Raw genomic sequence first — 18166 nt, forward strand, 5'->3', positions numbered from 1 at the left:
CCGCGTAATATGCTGCGAGTGCTTCACATATGTAATTTGTTCACAAAAATTGATTTTGTATCCTCCCAACAATACGTAAACTAGTCCAAAATATCGATATATGTACAACGATCCATATTTTCCAAAATATCGCTTCCCCATTATGCTATATTGGCCACTTTTTTAGCATTCTAATTCTAAATTTTGCAGCATATCAATTTCAAATATTGAGCAATACAAATATATAATTAAAAAAATCAAAGCTGGGCCTACCTGTCCAGTGGGAGGGCGGTAGGCACCTACTCACCCTTTCAGTGGGCGGTTGGCACCTACCCGCCCTCTGAGAGGGCGGTTAGCCCCACCCGCCCTTTCAGAGGGCGGTAAGAGGTAGCCCTGCCACCGTGGCACTCCTTAGCCCTTTCAGAGGACGGCATATGACTATTTTTGCAAATGTTGCCCTGGGGAGTCTATTTATTTTAATTTTTAATTGAAAAAATATAAAAATAAAAACTTGGACAATTTGTCGATAGACATGAAAAGAGGGCTACTAGGCCCAGTTAGACACTCAAATTCTTCTAAAAAAAGTTAGACGCACAAAGAGACTATTGGGCCTAGTTGGACGTTTTACATGATTTACATCGTCTCCAAAAAAAAAAAAAAAAAATTAGAGGTGGTGAACAATGTGGAGAGGAAGAACAAGTGTGCCTACAAGTCTACAACACAATCCTGCAAGTCTACAACACAATCCTGCATGAAGTTAGAACTCGCTCGGCGATGCCCACTCTCCGGCAAAGATTGCATGTACTTTGGTGCTGGGGAGACATATCTGCCTCCTTAACCCTCCTGAGTGTGTTCATATACCTTTAAACATTACTGAATAATAACGTCTGCCTTCCCTAAAAAAACTTGGACAATTTCTTACCTCTTGCTTTTGTTAATAATTTAACTACTTATTTTTCGAACATATATTTGTTGGACATCCTATAAATGTTATCCTTAGGACACTACAAGTCATTAAACCATATTCGAGTTAGATTTATGTGCTTACAAGTTCATTACACTACTTTTGAGTAAGTCTTGTACCCTTATAAGGGTTAATTAGATCCATGTCATCCTGACTTTAATGGTTTCAAAAAATGCCATAACAAAGGTCGATATCGGGCTCGTGTCATTACAATTTTCCTTCGATCTGAACTAGGGATGGCAATCGGGTACGGGTAATGCTCACCCATACCCATACTCGCCAGTTTTTTACCCGCCCACGGTATACCCATGAACGCTCGCGGGTGAAGGGCCGGCACCAAACTCGTCGCCCATGGGTACCGATCGCGGCGGCGTCTTGGGGGTGGGGTGAGCAGGGACGGGGGTGGCGCTGTGGGGCAACAGGGTGGTAGCGTGGGAAGGTAGGGCGAGGTGAGGTGAGCTGGGGTGGGACGGTGCTGTCTTGGTATTGGGGCGGGGGGCACCCTTGCGGCAGGGTGATAAGAGCAGGGTGGCGAGGAGGGTGGGGCGATAGGACGACAGCGCGGGACGATGAGGCGAGCTAGGGCGGGGTGGCGGCGTGAGACGGTGGGGCAAGCAGGGGCGCGGCGGGGGGGGGGGGGGTGAGCTGGGGCGGTGGGGTTGAGTGGGATTGTTTAGATGCATTGGATGTGCATATGTATGCGAGGGATTAGGGTTTAAAAGACCCACCTGTCATAGATCTGTACGGGTAAACGGGTGTCATGAGTATGGGTATGCCTTACCCATACCCGTACCTGTATACCCGTCAGGTAGTATTTTTCGCCTACGAACGTACCCATGGGTACCAAATGCTATTCATACCCTACCATATTCGGGTATTTACCCACGAGTAAACGGGTAATCTGGATAAATTGCCATCCGTAATCTGAACCATGCCATTATGTACACCTCGACAAGCTTGGACCCACTTTCAGGCTCATGTATTCCTCTATGTGACCCAAATGCCCCCATCTTGGCTGGCTTACACTTGCCTTCAGTTCGACTCGACCAGCTCACCCCCCTCCTCCCCGTTCCCATTACTCAAGGCAGAGAAACCCTAGCCCTCATCCACAACCTACGCGGCAATGGTGAAGGAGACTGGGCGAGTTGAGCTTCTCACCGACGATGGAGTCGGAGCTCATCTGAGTTCCACTGAGGAGATATCCTCTACGGCCACTTTGACACCTACTTTGAAGGAGATGAACCTTTTCTTGTCCAAGTGCACCGATTCTCCCAAACCATGAGTAACCCTAGTCTCTCCCAGATCCCTCTAAATCCGGTGAAAGGCATTGGTTCTCGATAGTAAATAGTAGAGATTTGTTGTTTATCTTCCATTTCTGCTAGGATTTAATTTGGATTTCTCACTTTGTTTTGGTAGGCATTGGTTGACGATAGAGATAAAGGTTCAAGGTTTTGTCACAATAGACTCAGATGGTAGGAAATTGTATACCGAAGGCATGAGTCAGAATTGGGTTGTGGATTCTAAAAGCTTTAAAATGGATTTCATTATGAAAAGCTTGAGTGCCGAGATCGCATGGGGCATGAACCAGAAAGCCATGGTGTGGTTCTTTCACAAGAAGGTGGGTGAGGATGTAAGACTAGTTGATGATTATCAAATGGTAGATGTCTTTGAAATGTACAGACCAGAGAACCACTTCTAGCTCCTTGTAGCAGTGTTTGACAATGCGAGATCTGAGGAATTTGAGTCTGATGCTTTACAACCTTTGTGTGTTGTACCACCTGAAGTACCAATTACCAATCCTATTGAAACATGTCATCCAACTTAGAAAGGCCAAAAAACATCTGAATCGGAAGTAGCATATTATAAAGAAACAACAACCGAAAATCAGGTTCTAAGAAGCATATGCAATTGAGCTTGATATCTTTGATAGTGCCGAGGAGTATGTTGGTGTCAATGATGAGCACATATATGTAACACAACATGCACAACCAGCTCAGCATGCTAAAGGTACTGAAGCTGCTGACACTACACAAACTTATCAAGTTGCTGAAGCTACTAACATTGCACAACCTTCTGAACCTGGTGAACCTGCTGCTAAAGGGGCTAATCCCCTTGAGGCGGAGATCATAGACATAGACCCTTAGGAACTAAATGTGCTCCGTGATCTTGAGAACCTAGTTATTAGGAAGGATGCATTATTTCCTAACATCATATCTTTCAGAAAAGCAGTAAGGTACTATGTGTTGGAAACTAGCATCGCCAATAGAGTGGTGGGCCTTTGAACCCCAGAGGAATTCGAAGGCTAAAGGGAAACACACACAAAGTGGAGAAGCCTTTGTCAGAATTAATGTCACCTATCTTGTCAGCTCAGTTATGCCCTATTTATAGGCCGTACCCGACCGTTCACTGTTACAGTTTACCAGATTACCCCTCCAACTACTACATTCTCAGCATATTCAATGGTAATACGGTAATATCCTAAGTACATCTAGATTATTTACAATCCTACCCCTCGTGGTCTTCGGTTGCTGACATCGGTCCTCCCTTCGACCATGCCTTCATCCTTTCCTCCATCTTCGCATTGAACTTGGGTCACCCTTCGCTTGGGTGTCTGAAGTTCCCCGCCCTTTGGTGTCCCTTCATGCGACTCCATCGCGACATCGTGCAAAGCTCTTTGGCTGAGCTCCGAAGGCGCGACCAAGGCTTCGCCCGTCCCAACTGCCGAAACTGTTCCCGCGGCATGGATAGTCTGAAGGGTTCCTTCAGCTTGCTGATGGGTTCCTGTAAGACAGCAGATCCACGGTAACCATCAGCCTTGTTAGTTTGCGGTGTCCACAGAGGTCTTCGATCCAATGTCTGAAGGGGCTTGTAAGACCATTCCCCAACAGCAGCCCCCCACGGGCAAGATTCCTCCTTGATGGGCTGAACTCGTGAATTAGATGGTATCATCGAACACTGTCCCCTTTGGCCCGTCGAAGGCCTCCTAGTATACTAGTTTCCTTTTGCTACTCAGCCCCCTTTGCTAAATTTTTTCTATAAGTGACAGTTTTATTCTGGTGAGATGGTTCGAATTTCAAAACGTCAATTATTGTTCGCTTGTCTTAATTGCCATTAATGCGATGGTTCAATTTCCAATGCGCGTCTTCCCAATTGCTCTTTAGTTGGCGTTTTGAGTGCTATATATAGACTACCCCGTGGTTCATTTGTTTTTACCAAGCCTCTACGTTTAAGCCTGCACACGCATCACTCTACGCTCTGCATGTAGCTATTCGCCATCCTTCGCACTTCGGATTGAAGCCAAGGCAGGTTGTCTCGATGGCTCCAAAATGCAAATCTGGTAAGCCGAAGACCTACTGGATTGGGCACTCGAAGGTCGACGAAGGAGTCCTGGCCGGCCTGAAGAAAGAAGGCTTGATAAATGATATTTTCAAGGTCAGATTTCCCAAGGACCAAGAGACTCCGACGCTGGAAGACGATGAAGCCCTTTGTCTTTGTGGATTACTTCCAAACTGGACTTCGTCTACCCTGCGATGAGATGGTGGCGAAAGTCCTCAAGATGTTTGAGTTCTTTCTATGTCATCTAACGTTGAACGCCATTGTTTGGCTTTGCCTTTTCACGTAGGCGGCAAGGTCAGCAGAAGCAAAGGCCTTAGCTAGAGCCTTCGTTGACACCCACCAGCTCCACCATCAGCCTAAGCTGGATTTTGTGGATGATGTTCAAAGCGAAGCCCACTATGGTTGCATGAAATTCTCTTATTGAGTAGGGTTGTCTACACCTGCTGTGGCCTATAAAAACAAATGACCGAAGGATTAGACACACTGGTGGTTCTACCATAAGGTAGACAAGGGGGATTATCTTGTATCTAAATGCCAATATTACAAAGTTAATAGTGCCCTGGATGTGTAGCTGAAGAGCTCCCATGGGGCAGCGTTCAATGCCTTTATGAGGTGTGAGAAGCACCTAAGCACTCGTGACCTCTTTGAAGAGTTCCTTGCTGCAGGGGTCTGGCCACTGAGAAAAGGTTGGACCATTCCATCCTTCAGACTGAAGGGGCCAGTGGGACTTTGACTCCCCCAGTTTAATTTTAGTGGAAAGCCTGGTATGTTTCTTGGCTCAACTCCCATTAACCTTTGATTTTCTGCTATTCTGTGGGTGATGATGACCTCGGGGGCCCCGAAGCCATTGAAGCGGTGTCCCTTCAACAAGCGCCTTCAAAGGACACATTAGATGTCTCTGTCCCATCGCTAAAACATGCTACAACTTCTGCACAAATTGGCTTGGCCCCTCTCATGATTGATAGCGACGACAATGACGATGAGTCGCTGGACTCGCGAGTTGTTGCTGAAAAAGTGGAGGTGATGGAGATCGCATTTGGGTGCGATGAAGGGGTCAAAGGGGCAGAAAATACCGAAGAAGCTAGCGATGAGTCAGACAGCTCATCCTCCAGCTTAGACCTCGGGTCCCTCAAAAGCCATAGAGCTTCAAAGACCGGAGAGGAGGGGAATGCTTTGCCACTGTTGCGCCATCGTGGCGGCAAAGACCTTATGTCTGCGGGTGCCTCACTCAATGCCAGAGTTATTGAGGCCGAAGCACTGCACTTAAGTTCGTTTGAGCCAACAGCTGGAGAGGTGAAGGATGCAAAGAACATCTTCAATAGCTTCGCCCTCCCCAAGCTCGAGATACAACTTGCCCATAAACTTGCTTTTGAACTTGCGGACACCTTCGATATTGCGACGGTGAAGGTACTTATGATTATTATTATGCTCTTCTTCGCATACTCATACTTATAATCCTGTTACAGGGCATGGTTCTCATGCATGCTATGCGCAAGCGTGCGGAACAAGCTGAGGCTCGCACAAAGGGAGTAGAGGTGATGAGGGGTATTGTCGGAGGATGAACTCCACAAGCGGGGATCCGGAGGGACCCCCTTTGAGATTCGGCTGGGGGGATGATTCTGAATCTACCTCGTACGTGAAATAAATGGGAGTAAATGAGATGCAGGTGGGTTGGATGATCAGATGTAGGAGGAAATAAATGCTCAGGGATTTTTAGACAGGTTCAGACCGCACGGAGCGTAATACCCTACTCCTATGTGTATGCTATAAATGCTCTGGAAATGCCTCTCTGAGGATCTCTTGTGTTACAAGGGTTCCTGTCTAAGTCTAGAGCTTCGTGCTTCTTGTTCTTCGTCAGCTTGTCTCGGTCCTCAAGAACTTGATCTGCCGTGAGCTCGATCTCTTTTCTCCGGGGAGCCCGCCCCCCTTTTATACCCCGTCGGGGCGGTTAGCGTGCCCAGAAAGGATGACGCGAGTTTCAAGGTGCCATAAATGGAAAGCAACCATCATGGGCTGTAGTTTGATGTTACGGGGGGGGGGAGGGGGGGTTGAAAACACGCCCCCGTCCGGTCCTGTCGTCATCATCCCGCTTTTCAGCGGGTGCTGCGGGGAGGGCCCACCGGGCAGTCACTGAGCAACCCCGCGCGCCCGTCCGGTCAGAGCGAGCCTGACACAGCAGAGCGGCAGGCGATATACCTCGAGCCCTGCGACGATATCCCGAGGCGCGCCGGATGACGCGCGATTGGACCCGCCGCATTAAATGTCCCCACGCTTCCCTGCCAGGCAGTGGCAGGGACTGACAGCAGGTGTGGGGGGAATGGTTGGAAGTGACGGGCCACGCTCTCTCTTAAATGCAGCATCGGGCCTCTCACCAATTGACATCTCACCGATGAGCTCTTGTGGGTCCACCGGCAAGGGGCTTCTCAAGTCCTCAGGGAACTCGGGTGCTCGGGGACTACTGTTCATAGCCCCGAGCACTCTCTCCCGGATATGCCTTTTCTTAGTCCTCGGGGAACTCGGGTGCTCGGGGGCTACTGTCCATAGCCCCGAGCACTTTCTCCCGAAACTTGTGTCTGCTCGGGTCATCGGGGAACTCGGGTACTTGTGGACCACTGTTCATGGCCCCAAGGGCCCTCTCCCGGAACTTGTACTTCTCAGGTCCTCGGGGAACTTGGGTACTCGGGGACCGCTGTTTATGGCCCCGAGTACCCTCTCCCGGAACTTGGTCTTCTCGGATCTCAGGGAAAAGTTCCCAAGGGAGGGCGCCACATGGCACTATGCTGTCCTGGCCTCGGGACTCGGGGACCCTCGGTTCCCATGTCACCGACAGGCATGCTACTCCGAAGAGCTGATAAGGCCGAAGGCAAGCTTGACGAATATGTCCGGCAAACGAAAATGACCATTTTGCATGCGCATTAATTGGAGGCAGAGGTAGATGCCCTTCATCAACACGCAGAGGCATCCGAAGCACGCGTGTTAGAGCTTTATACCGCCCTCATGGCTGAGAAAATTGAAAATCAATGCCTAGCCAAAGCATTAAGCGAGGCAAGGCAACTTGCTCAGGATATGGTTCAAAAATGTGTTGAAGCTTTCAAGCCAAAGGCACTGAGGGTTAGCTAGATTATTAGCAAAACTCTTCAAGAACTTAGTGCTTCGGCCTCAACTCCAACCTTCAACCATGCGCAACCTCGATGGCCTTCTTGGGTGGATCGTGAAATCATCTGATGGACTTCAGCAAGCAGACCACTTATATGGCGATTGTGTGATCTCTGGCTGAATTCTTATACAATCTTGATCTCTTGCTGAAGTCTTATACAATCTTTGGAGATGACAGGGTGCGACTACCACAAGGCGCTCCAGAGCCCTTTTGTTTCACTACCCACCAGACATGTCGACCCGGGCGGTGTCGAAGGCATCGAATGCCACTGCCAAAGCTTTCACCAGCAACTACTGGTGCCAACACTGGCGTGACCTTGCCCTTCGAGAGGTGGAGAAAAACCGACAAAGGGTAAGTACCTTTTTTATTAACGATGCATTAGCACTTTTTTTATTATTCTCTTACTTATCTCTGTCTGGTTTTTGCTGTAGGCTGCCGCAAAGACCAAAGAGTCTTCGACCACTACAAGAATCTCTGCTCCATCTACTTCGCCGCCCACCTCTTCGCAAAATACAAAAGCACCCAATTTGTCTGAGTGTCCGGAGCAGGTGTGAGCGAAGGGGCGACATTGTATCTCGTTTTGTGATCAAAACATTTGACGTTTATAAAAAAGCTTTGCAATATATTTTTGCTTCATTTCTTCTTAAATATCTTGACATTCCTCGCTTCTTACGCAATCCTTCCTTCGGATTCTGCGCTGGTAGTCGAAGGTGTTGTCACTATAACTATGACACATGACCATTTTTTTTCATGCCTTGGACGTGCTGGGATTCATTTCACTGCTGGCACCCTAACATAGAGTTTAACAAATATTGGCGAGTGAAGGCTAGGGTTTATGATGATAGAAACACTAAGTTAAAAGCATTTTGGGAGTCATTTCATCCTTTGGACCTAGAGATCAGAAGGGTCGAACGGGAAACCGTAGGATAGAGTGTAGAGACCCTGACCCTCGGTCAGGGTTCCTTGAGCCGAAGGCTGAGCCAATTGACGAAGAGTACAACCTGACCTCGCTCATGCACTTTTGTTACAGACGACAACCTCAGCCATTGCAAGCGGCACCATTTATTGAATGTCATGGTGCTCCACATGTGCTCTCCGCTGGACCCGACGGAGCCTTTTCCCACAAGGCGAGGTATCGCTTTCCAACTTGGTCGTAGTCAAATATATAAAAAAATTTGTAGATCCTAACATCGATGAATTTGTAGAATGAATTCTCATTATTCTTTATTGTATTATTTCGTTGAGCCTTCGGCTACCAACTTTTAAGTTGTAGGGTCCTTCAGCAACAACATGCGCAAATCATCGACCGAAAAAATGTTGTCCCTCTAGACTTTTAAGCTGTAGGGACCTTCAACAACAACGTGCAACAATCCCCGAATGTCTGTTTTGACTTCGGTACGGGGCTGACACTCTTAGCTCCTGTCTTGTTTATGATCCAAAGAATTGCTTAAGTCCTCGGAGCGAGAGTAGACACTCTTAGCCCCCGTCGAGAGGTGTGATGCCTTTGTTTTTAGGTCAAGCAACACTTTGACTTTTTTTACTTCGGGTATATACCTGTCTTTAAGTCGAAGGGTAAGGTGTCGTGCGCACTTTGACATTCCTTACCTTGACTTTACTAGCTAGGTTTCGGTCCGCCTTATTTCATTGATTGGTGTGCATCCTTCAAGCGAAGGCTATCATCACTTCTATGATGAATCATGCATAAACTCTATTGAAGCACATGCTTTCTTGGGGGTAACTTAATATAATCATAAGGATTTACAAAGGTGTCTGCCTCGTTAAAAATCTCACTCCTTGATGAGGGGTTCCCCTTGTGAGAAAAAAGAGTACATCACTTGTACATTGATTAAATTGAAATGCAGAATTTAAAATTGCATAAACATAAATTTACTACAGGTGCTTCGCCTATTATTGCAGAGCCCCCTTTTGACGTCTTCGATTACACATAATACTTGCGAAGGCTATTCGCATTGCAAGTGTGCGGAAGCTCTTCTCCTTCAAGGGTAGCCAAGTGATAAAACTCGGGCCTCTTTGAACTTTTCACCAGAAAAGGTCCATCCCACTTACTTTGTAGCTTTCCCACAGTCGAAGAATTAGGAAGCCTTCGGAGTACAAGGTCCCTCGGAGTGAACTCCTTCGAGGCCACAATCTTTTCCCTCCATCTTTTGTTTCTTCTTGATACTTCGCCAAATTTTCAATGGCATGCACTCTGATTTCTTCTAGTGCATCTTTTGTTACCAGCTCTTCATTTTGAGCTATCTCCGCGATAACCCGAAATGACTTGTTTCTGCATTCCTATGGAGTCATAGCCTCTTCGTCGAATAGTAAGCGAAACAGCGTGAATCCTGTTGGTCTAGTTGCCGTTGTCTTGAGTGACCATAGTACCTTCAGTAACTCCTCAACCCACTTTTCCTTTGGGAGACCCTCCAACCGCCTTGCCACACCATCCAAGACATTGCCATTCGCCATCTCCATAGCTCCATTTGACTGAGGATGATATACCGAAGCGAAATGAATTTTGATACCCATGTCTTCGCAAAATTGTTTGAAGCCTTCGTATCAAACTGTGTTCCTTTGTCGACTGTTGCTTTGTGTGGAATGCTGAAGTGGTAGATTATATTTTGCCACATGAACTTTTGAACATTTCTTGATGTAATCTTCACCAATGGAACTGCTTCCACCAACTTAGAGAAGTACTCAACTGCCACTGTAGCATATCGAAAGTTTCCTGGGGCGGTTGGCAACTGTCCTATGATGTCAATCCCCCACCAAGTTAAGGGCCAAATCAGTGGGATGAGCTAATTATTGATGAAGGCATGTTAGAGCCTTTGGCCATGTATCATGTATTGGCATTTCGTGCAGCTTCGAACTGTGGCCTCCATATTGGAGATGGCCTTCGGCCAATAGAATCCTCGTCTGAATGCTTTTCCGACGAGTGCTCGAGTGCCAATGTGCGAGCCACACAACCCTTTGTGTATTTCTTTAAGCAAACTTTGCCCTTCTGTATGGGATATGTATTGAAACATCAGTGCACAAACTCCCATCTTGTAAAAATCAACCCACACAATCTTATAGTTTCTAGTTCTTTGCCCTTTACGCTTTGCCTCTACTTGGTCTTCGGGCTCGTAATGGCCCCTGAAGGTAGGCCATTATAGAAGATTGTCAATCTTCTCTCTCAACTATGTTGACATGGCGGGCCATCTGCTGCGGGGTTTTGACAACTGATAACTTCAGATTCTGATAAAAAAACATCTGGAGGCATTGGCAGTTGTTGTGCCATAGCTTTCGCGAGGTCATCGGTTTCGGAATTATCATTTCTTGATTTTCTCTTGACAGTGAAACCCCAAAAATGTTTTTACATGCTTCTCACGACTGCCATGTATTTAGCCAGCTCTGGCTCTTTCGCTTGGAATGTTTTGTCAATCTGGCCCGCGACTACCTGAGAATTTGTCTTGACTAGCACCCTTTGGGCGTTGAGGGCTCATGATTTCTGAGGGCCAAGGAGGACTGCTTCATATTATCCAACATTGTTGGTTGACTAGAAATTGAGTCTGACCACGTATCGCAGCTTAACACCAGAAGGCGAAGATATGACTGTTGTGGCTCCAGCTCCCGAAGCCCCCAAGCTCTGTCACAATATATGATCCACACTGGGTGTACTGGTATTTCTTCTTGGCCTTCAGCCTGTGGTGTCCAATCTGCCAAAAATTCGACCAAGGCTTGAGATTTTATCGCCATCCGCGCGATGAAGGATAGAGTAAACGGTGCTCTCTGCGGCCCATTTTCCAATTCTTCCCGTAGCCTTGTGATTTTCAAACATGTCACGAAGGGGGAAAGAGGTCAATACCGTTATCTTGTATGCTATGAAATAATGCCGAAACTTTCGTGAGGCCATCACCACTGCATATGCCATTTTTTCATCCCTGAATAGAACCTCTTCGATCCCGCCAATGCCTCTGAGACATAATATACTGGAAATTATTGCAATTTTTTGTTGACTTGCATTTCTTGCACAAGTACTGCGCTTACTACCGAAGGGGAAGCCGCAATGTAGAGCAACAACTCGGCCTTTGGATCTAGGCTAGTCAATGTTGTGAACTTCATCAAGTATTCTTTCACCTCATCAAAAGTATTTTGCTGCTATGCACTCCACCTAAATGGGTTGGAGCTTTTGATAGTTTTGAAGAAGGGCAGGCTTCGCTCAGCTGACCTGGCAACGAATCGGCTTAGGGTTGCCAATCTTCCAGCCAATCGTTGTGCCTCTTTCCTACTTTGTGGAGGTCTCATATCAAGTATTGATTGTATCTTTTCCGGGTTTACCTCGATGCCCCTTTTTGACACCAAAAATCCTAGCAACCTCCCGGAACGGACACCGAATGCACACTTTTCTGGATTCAACTTTAAACCCACGCTTCGTAGATTTTCGAAGGTCTCCCAAAGGTCATTCAAATGATCAACTTGTTTGGTACTCTTGACGACTAAGTCATCGACATATGTAGACACGTTTCTTTCAAACTGCGACTGCAGTATGATTTGGACCAATCTGGAGAAGGTGGCTCTAGGATTTCGGAGTCCGAAGGCCATTCTTACGAAACAGTATATTCCAAAGGAGGTTCTGAAGCTTGTTTTTACCTTGTACTCCCTCGCCATCCAAACTTGATGGTATCCCGAGTATGTGTCCAAAAAGCTTAACATTTCATAACCAATTGCGGAGTCTACTAACTGGTCGATGCATGGCAAAGGGAAGTCATCCTTCGAGCAGGCTCTGTTTAGGTCTGTAAAATCAACACACATTCTCCATTTTCCATTGCTTTTCTTGACTAACACCAGGTTAGCCAGCCATTCGAAGTGTAATGCTTCGTGTATGACCCCAACGTTGAGCAATTTTTGCACCTCAGCCTTCGCCTCGTCTTCTCTTTCTTTCAATGTTTTCTGGAGCCTTTGTTTATTTGGCTTTGCCTTCAGATCAACTTTTAGACTGTGTTTAATGACATTTCTGATGACTCCCTGCAAATCCTTCGGCGACCATGCAAAGACATCTTCGTTGTTGCGAAGGAATTCTATCATTTCTCACTTAGCTTCTTGTGTCATTTTAGTTCCTATGACCACAACTCTCTTTGGTCTGTCTTGACACAACAACACTTTCTTGGTTTGGCCTTCAGGTTTAGCTTTCGGCACTGAACGTTATGTCACCCTGGAGTGGTTCCCACTTCAATTCATCGGGGCATTTTTTGATCTCCCAACACCAAGATGACACCTCTGAGGCCGGGAATTTTCATGCACAAATAACCGTGATGCGGTATTGCCCCAAACTTGTTTAGTACCCCCCCTCTTCTGAAGATTTCATTGTATGGGTACGTTATATCGACAACATTAAAGATAATACATTCTGTGCAAAAGTTTGACCCTTCACCAAAAGAGACTGATATCTCGATTTTGCCCAAAGCGTCTATTGGTTTGCCATCGAAGTGCAGCAACAGAGATCCATCATCTGCAAGTCACTTCGCTGCAAACCCATCCTATCAAAGGCATCCACAAAGATGATGTATGCCGAGCTACCGTCGTCTATCAGAATCTTGTGGACTTCATTTCCTAAAATGTTAGCCACAATGACGAAGGCATATATATGCTGGTATTCTAGGGCCCTCAGGTTGTCCTGCGAGAAGGTGATGGGAGCATGAGACCACTTTGAATGGACGAATGAATAGCTTATGCCGACATGGTTAGCCCTTCAGACATATTATTTTCGTTGCCTCTTAGACTCAGTTTCCTGATTAGAGCCACCAGTGATTGCCAACACCACGTTCAATCCGTGTATTAATGTGTTTACCGACCTGTTGGTCTCTGGGGGAGCTTCGATTACAGGTCTTGGCTGAGAGGGTGGAAGCAATGATTCAAAAAGCCGCTGATTAAGCATAGGTCTGCCCTGGTGTAGCCGAAGGTGTTGGAACATATGATTTCGCCGAAACCATTGGACGCCATTGAGAAGCAAGTGCCGAAGGGTTTGGCCCATGAGCCTGGCCCTGGCCCTGTTGACATTTCCACGCATTGACTGGCCTATATGGAATAACGTGATGCACTACTCTCGCAAGGTCGAAGGGTTGCTTATCTAGTCCTTCCTTCATGGCTACAACATATGGACATTGTTTAGTTGTATGATCAGCACCCTCGTCATGCAACTCACAGTATAGTGTACTTGGGTCACACGGTGCCTGTCCTCCTCTACCACCTCGGCCTCCGTGGCCCCTATCGCTTCAGCTGCCGCTGCCTCCAGCACACGGGGCTTCGACGACCTCTTGCAAGGCGTCCTTAGCCCTAGATTCTATCTGGTTGATCTCTTTCTGCTTTGAAATGTATCTGAAGGCATTGCTTTTCTTCAAATGCTTCGGCCTATCCTTTGGCTGGCCACTACTTCCCTCCTTGCTGGGGGGAGAAGGTTTCGACGCTTTTAATGCTACCATTTCATTTTTACTTTGCTGATGGTCTACCTCGGATCTTGCATATTCCTCCATTTTGTTTAAGAGTTCCTGGACACTCTGCGGTCTTTTGCATGTTAGCTTTGCTGTTAGCAGCCCTCCTCTGATGCCTTGGGTAGCGGCATCGATGATCATGTCCTCACTCAGGCCCTTCGCCCGACAATGCACATGTACAAAATGGCACATGTAGTCTTTGAGTGGATCCATCGACTGTTGCTTGACTGCGAAGAGGTCACCGACTGTGACTTTTTCTGCCTGATTACCTTGGAAATTATAGAAAAGGCATCGCACAATTGCTCCCAGGAATATATTGACCCCGGAGGTAGGGCAGAGTACCAAGATCTTGCTATTCCCTTTACTGCTAACACGAAGGCCTTTGCCAGTACCGTGTTATCTCCACTAGCATATTTGACTGCTACTTCAAAGCTCATGATGAATTCTCTTGGATCTGATTCTCCATCAAACATCACCACTCTCGGCATTTTAAAACCTGAAGGCCAAGACTGGTTCTGTAAGCCAGAGGAGAGCAGGGAGTTTGGGTCGCATGCGCGTGACTTGGACGCAGTCCGTGCTGCAAACGCCGACGAAGGTGTGATGGTGTTCCGTGCCTCCTCACCCTCACACTATAGCACGTTGATCTGGCCTTGCAACTGTTCCAGCATTCTTCTGGCTTTGTTAGCTCGATGATGGTATTCATCTACCTTTCGACTCACTGCCAAGCTTTCTAGCATACGCTTCTTTTGCGCTATTTGCCGTTCTAGGTCTTCGGCTTCTAGCCGTGCAGTTCTTTCTGCTTTTAGCTGTGCAGTTCTTTCTGCTTTTGTTTCTTCTTCGTCGTTTTCATAGTCTTGAAAATGATCAAAGTCGTCATGCTCTTCTAGACGAGGGGCCTTTTCCTTCCTTGCTGCTGAAGCTTCGAAATGAGCAAGAAGGCCGGCCTCTACCCTTCACATCAAAGCATTTGCATCTTCCTGTTGAGTTGGCTCTTCGTGAACTTGACCACCCTCAGTGGCCAGCACGGCCACATCAACTTGTTCTTTTGGTCCTCTTCGACTGCCTCAATCGAAGTGGTGACCAGCTCCGCCGTGGCCTGAGGAGTAGTCATAATCGCGTCCCCCTCGGAAGTTGTTGTGTCTGCTCTATTGTTGATGTATCAACAGCCTTCGGCTTCTTTTTGGGTGGCATGGCTTCGAAATGTATCGGTCCCCACAGAGGACGCCAACTGTTGTGAACTAGCGTCGCCAATAGAGTGGTGGGCCTTTGGGATCCTTTTGCCTTCGAATCCTAGAGGAATCCGAAGGCTAGAGGGAAACGTACACAAAGTGAAGAAGTCTTTATTGGAATTAATATTACATGTCTTGTCAGCTACAATTATGTCCTATTTATAGGCCATACCTGACCATTCCCTGTTACAGTTTACGAGATTATCCATCCAACTGCTACATTCTCAGCATATTCGAGGGTAATATAGTACTATCCTAAATACATCGAGATTATTTACAATCCTGCTCCTCATGGTCTTTAGTTGCTAACATCGGTCCTCCCTTCGACCATGCCTTCATCCTTTCATGCGTCTTCGCGTTGAACATGGATCACCATTCGCTTGGGCATTTGAAGGTCTCTGCTCGGTCGCACCTTCGGTGTCCCTTATTGTGACTCCATTGTGACATCGTGCAAAGCTCTTCGGCCGAGCTCCGAAGGCCCGACCAAGGCTTCACCCGTCCCAGCTGTCGGAACTGTTCCCGTGGCACGGAGAGTCCAAAAGGTTCCTTCGGCTGGTCGAAGGGTTCCTACAATACGACAGATCCACGATAACCATCAACCTTGTTAGTTTGCAGTGCCCGCAGAGGTCTTCGACCCAATGTCCGAAGGGTCCTGTGAGACCATTCCCCAACACTATGCCAATAAGAGATGTTTTGAGTTTGCTGGTTTGAAGACACATCCTATAAGGTTTATTGCAAGTTGTGCACAGGAGAGCTGCCCTTAGTGCATACATGCTTCTAGGCTCTAGGATAACCACACAATAAATATGATTTGAGTTCATTTTGCAATTGTGCATGTCAATCTTCATTTATAGATGTGAGGTAACATTCAAAATTTCAATTTGCAGATAAAGGAACTTCCATTTGAGCATAATTGTCCAACAACCAAGTTGCAAGAAGGAAAGATGGCTACTTAACATTGGGTTGCAGATAGGCTTCATCTCCCATATATGTTGCTTTGCCTCCATGAACTGTTGCTTCACCTCAAGTATCTACTGCTTCAATTCACCAAATTCAGCATTTTGTCCGTCCACATAGCAGAGCCTTTGGCCTTCATCCCATTCCTCAAGTAGACACAAATACTTCTCATATTCATTCTCCTATTTAAAGAATCCACAAGTATTACCATTCTGCGGGCAAAACAAATAAAATTCAAACTCCACGCAACCTTGAAAATTGCATAAGATTGACATTAGTCACCGGTATGTTATTCTCACACTTGAAGAAAATTTCACCATAAGTTGTTGGTTGCTTGCTCCGTAGCTTGACCACATGGATCCCACACATCAGGCAATCAACAAGGGGTACCTCCTTCCCCTTGCTGGCTGTTGCACTCGACCCAGCCGCAAACTTCACCGGACTTCCCGTAACCCTAAACTGTGACATGGTGCCTTGATCGCGGAGGACTTCCCGTAACCGAACGAAAGTTGTAATGGCACGAGTCCGATATCGACCTTTGTAATGACATTTTTTGAAACCACCAAAGTCGCGATGACGTGGATCTAATTAATCCTTATAAATTAGTTAGGTTAGTTTTAAGCTAAGTATATGTCCTCAAAGTTTGCATCATAAATATTTCCTTCTCAAAAAGAAAATCACAAACTATTTCACTATCTTAAAAATCACATTCGGTGGTGATGCACTGATGCGTGGTGGTTCGTTCTACACCCTGTCCTATCAGCTGGGTTGGTGCCGACTGGTGGGTCCTTCACCACACGCGCTCGCTCCACTCCTCACCCACTCCCCCCTCATCGGTGACGAGCTGGCACTGTCTGACGTCGAGTCACCGGCCGCGGCGGCGGTGCAAGGCTCGTCCGAGATGCACGATGCCCCATGGCAAGTCGTTCGCCCACGAGCAACAGCTCAAGGTGGAGGACGACTTGGCCGAGTTCCTCGGCATCTACGACGCCGCGTCTCGCGGGCGACGGACTGCCCCGTGTCTCAATCCCTCTCATTGCCCTCCACATCAGATCGAACCCATCTTGGTTTCTTGATCTCTTCTCCCCCCTCCACCTCCTGAATCAAACCCAGACGTGGTTAGCATGACGTGTCAGGCACTCCGCCTATGATGGTGGCTCAACTCGGTGAAGAGGCTCGTGATGGTCATGGGGATGCGTTGCTTCAGAGGCAGCAATACAGACTTGTAGGTGGCACAATCCAGCAAATTCCACAAGGCTTGATGGCAGCATGAGCTAATCAATACTTGATTTAGAGTTAAGAGTGAGACGAACCAATAGGTTCCATAGGTTTCGTGCGAGTGCATGTTCATCTTGTGTGGTTCCAGCAAAGTGGTTCAAGAGTTCTCGTATTACTGTAGCCTGATGGAGGTAAATCATCTTGCTTCTACCGCACATTCTGCTTTGAGGTAGACATTTATACGAGCAGATAGCCTGCTAAGCAGTTTTATTTGTCAACAGTTTCTGGAAGATCATGTCCAATGATCAGAAACACTGTAATTAGCTTTCTAAGAGACTTTTTGAGCTTCAACGGTAAATGGTCTATTGTGAACAAAGCTTCATCTGTATGGAAGCTACAACTTCAACTACAAGCGTGCAACTGTTTTATTCAGAAAAAACCAAATATCTTCCATGATTTTATATGTTGCAAAGGAACAATTTCATCCTCTGTATCATATTCTGCACACAGTCTGTGTTGACTTTTCTCCCATTTTTTTAGCATACGCTCATGACTGATCACTCGACATCATAACCATTTGACTATCTTACAATGAAAGTGCCATGACATATTGAGGATTTGCTAATCATCTTGTGTTGATTTACTTTGGGGATTTGATGCATTTTCAGAATTTATGCGCATATTGAGATTGATAACACATAGGTTGTTTATGCATGCCTCCTATATCTCATAACTAAGTTGACATATGACTGAAAAGTGATGGCGCGGTGATCCTGTGACGCAGAATTAAAGATCGCTTAGCTTGTTTCGTGTGCAATTCTTAATCCGTAGCAGCGCACGTCATTACGCTAGTAAT

Source organism: Phragmites australis, chromosome 2, assembly GCF_958298935.1.
Source record: "Phragmites australis chromosome 2, lpPhrAust1.1, whole genome shotgun sequence".
NCBI classification, from domain to species: domain Eukaryota; kingdom Viridiplantae; phylum Streptophyta; class Magnoliopsida; order Poales; family Poaceae; genus Phragmites; species Phragmites australis.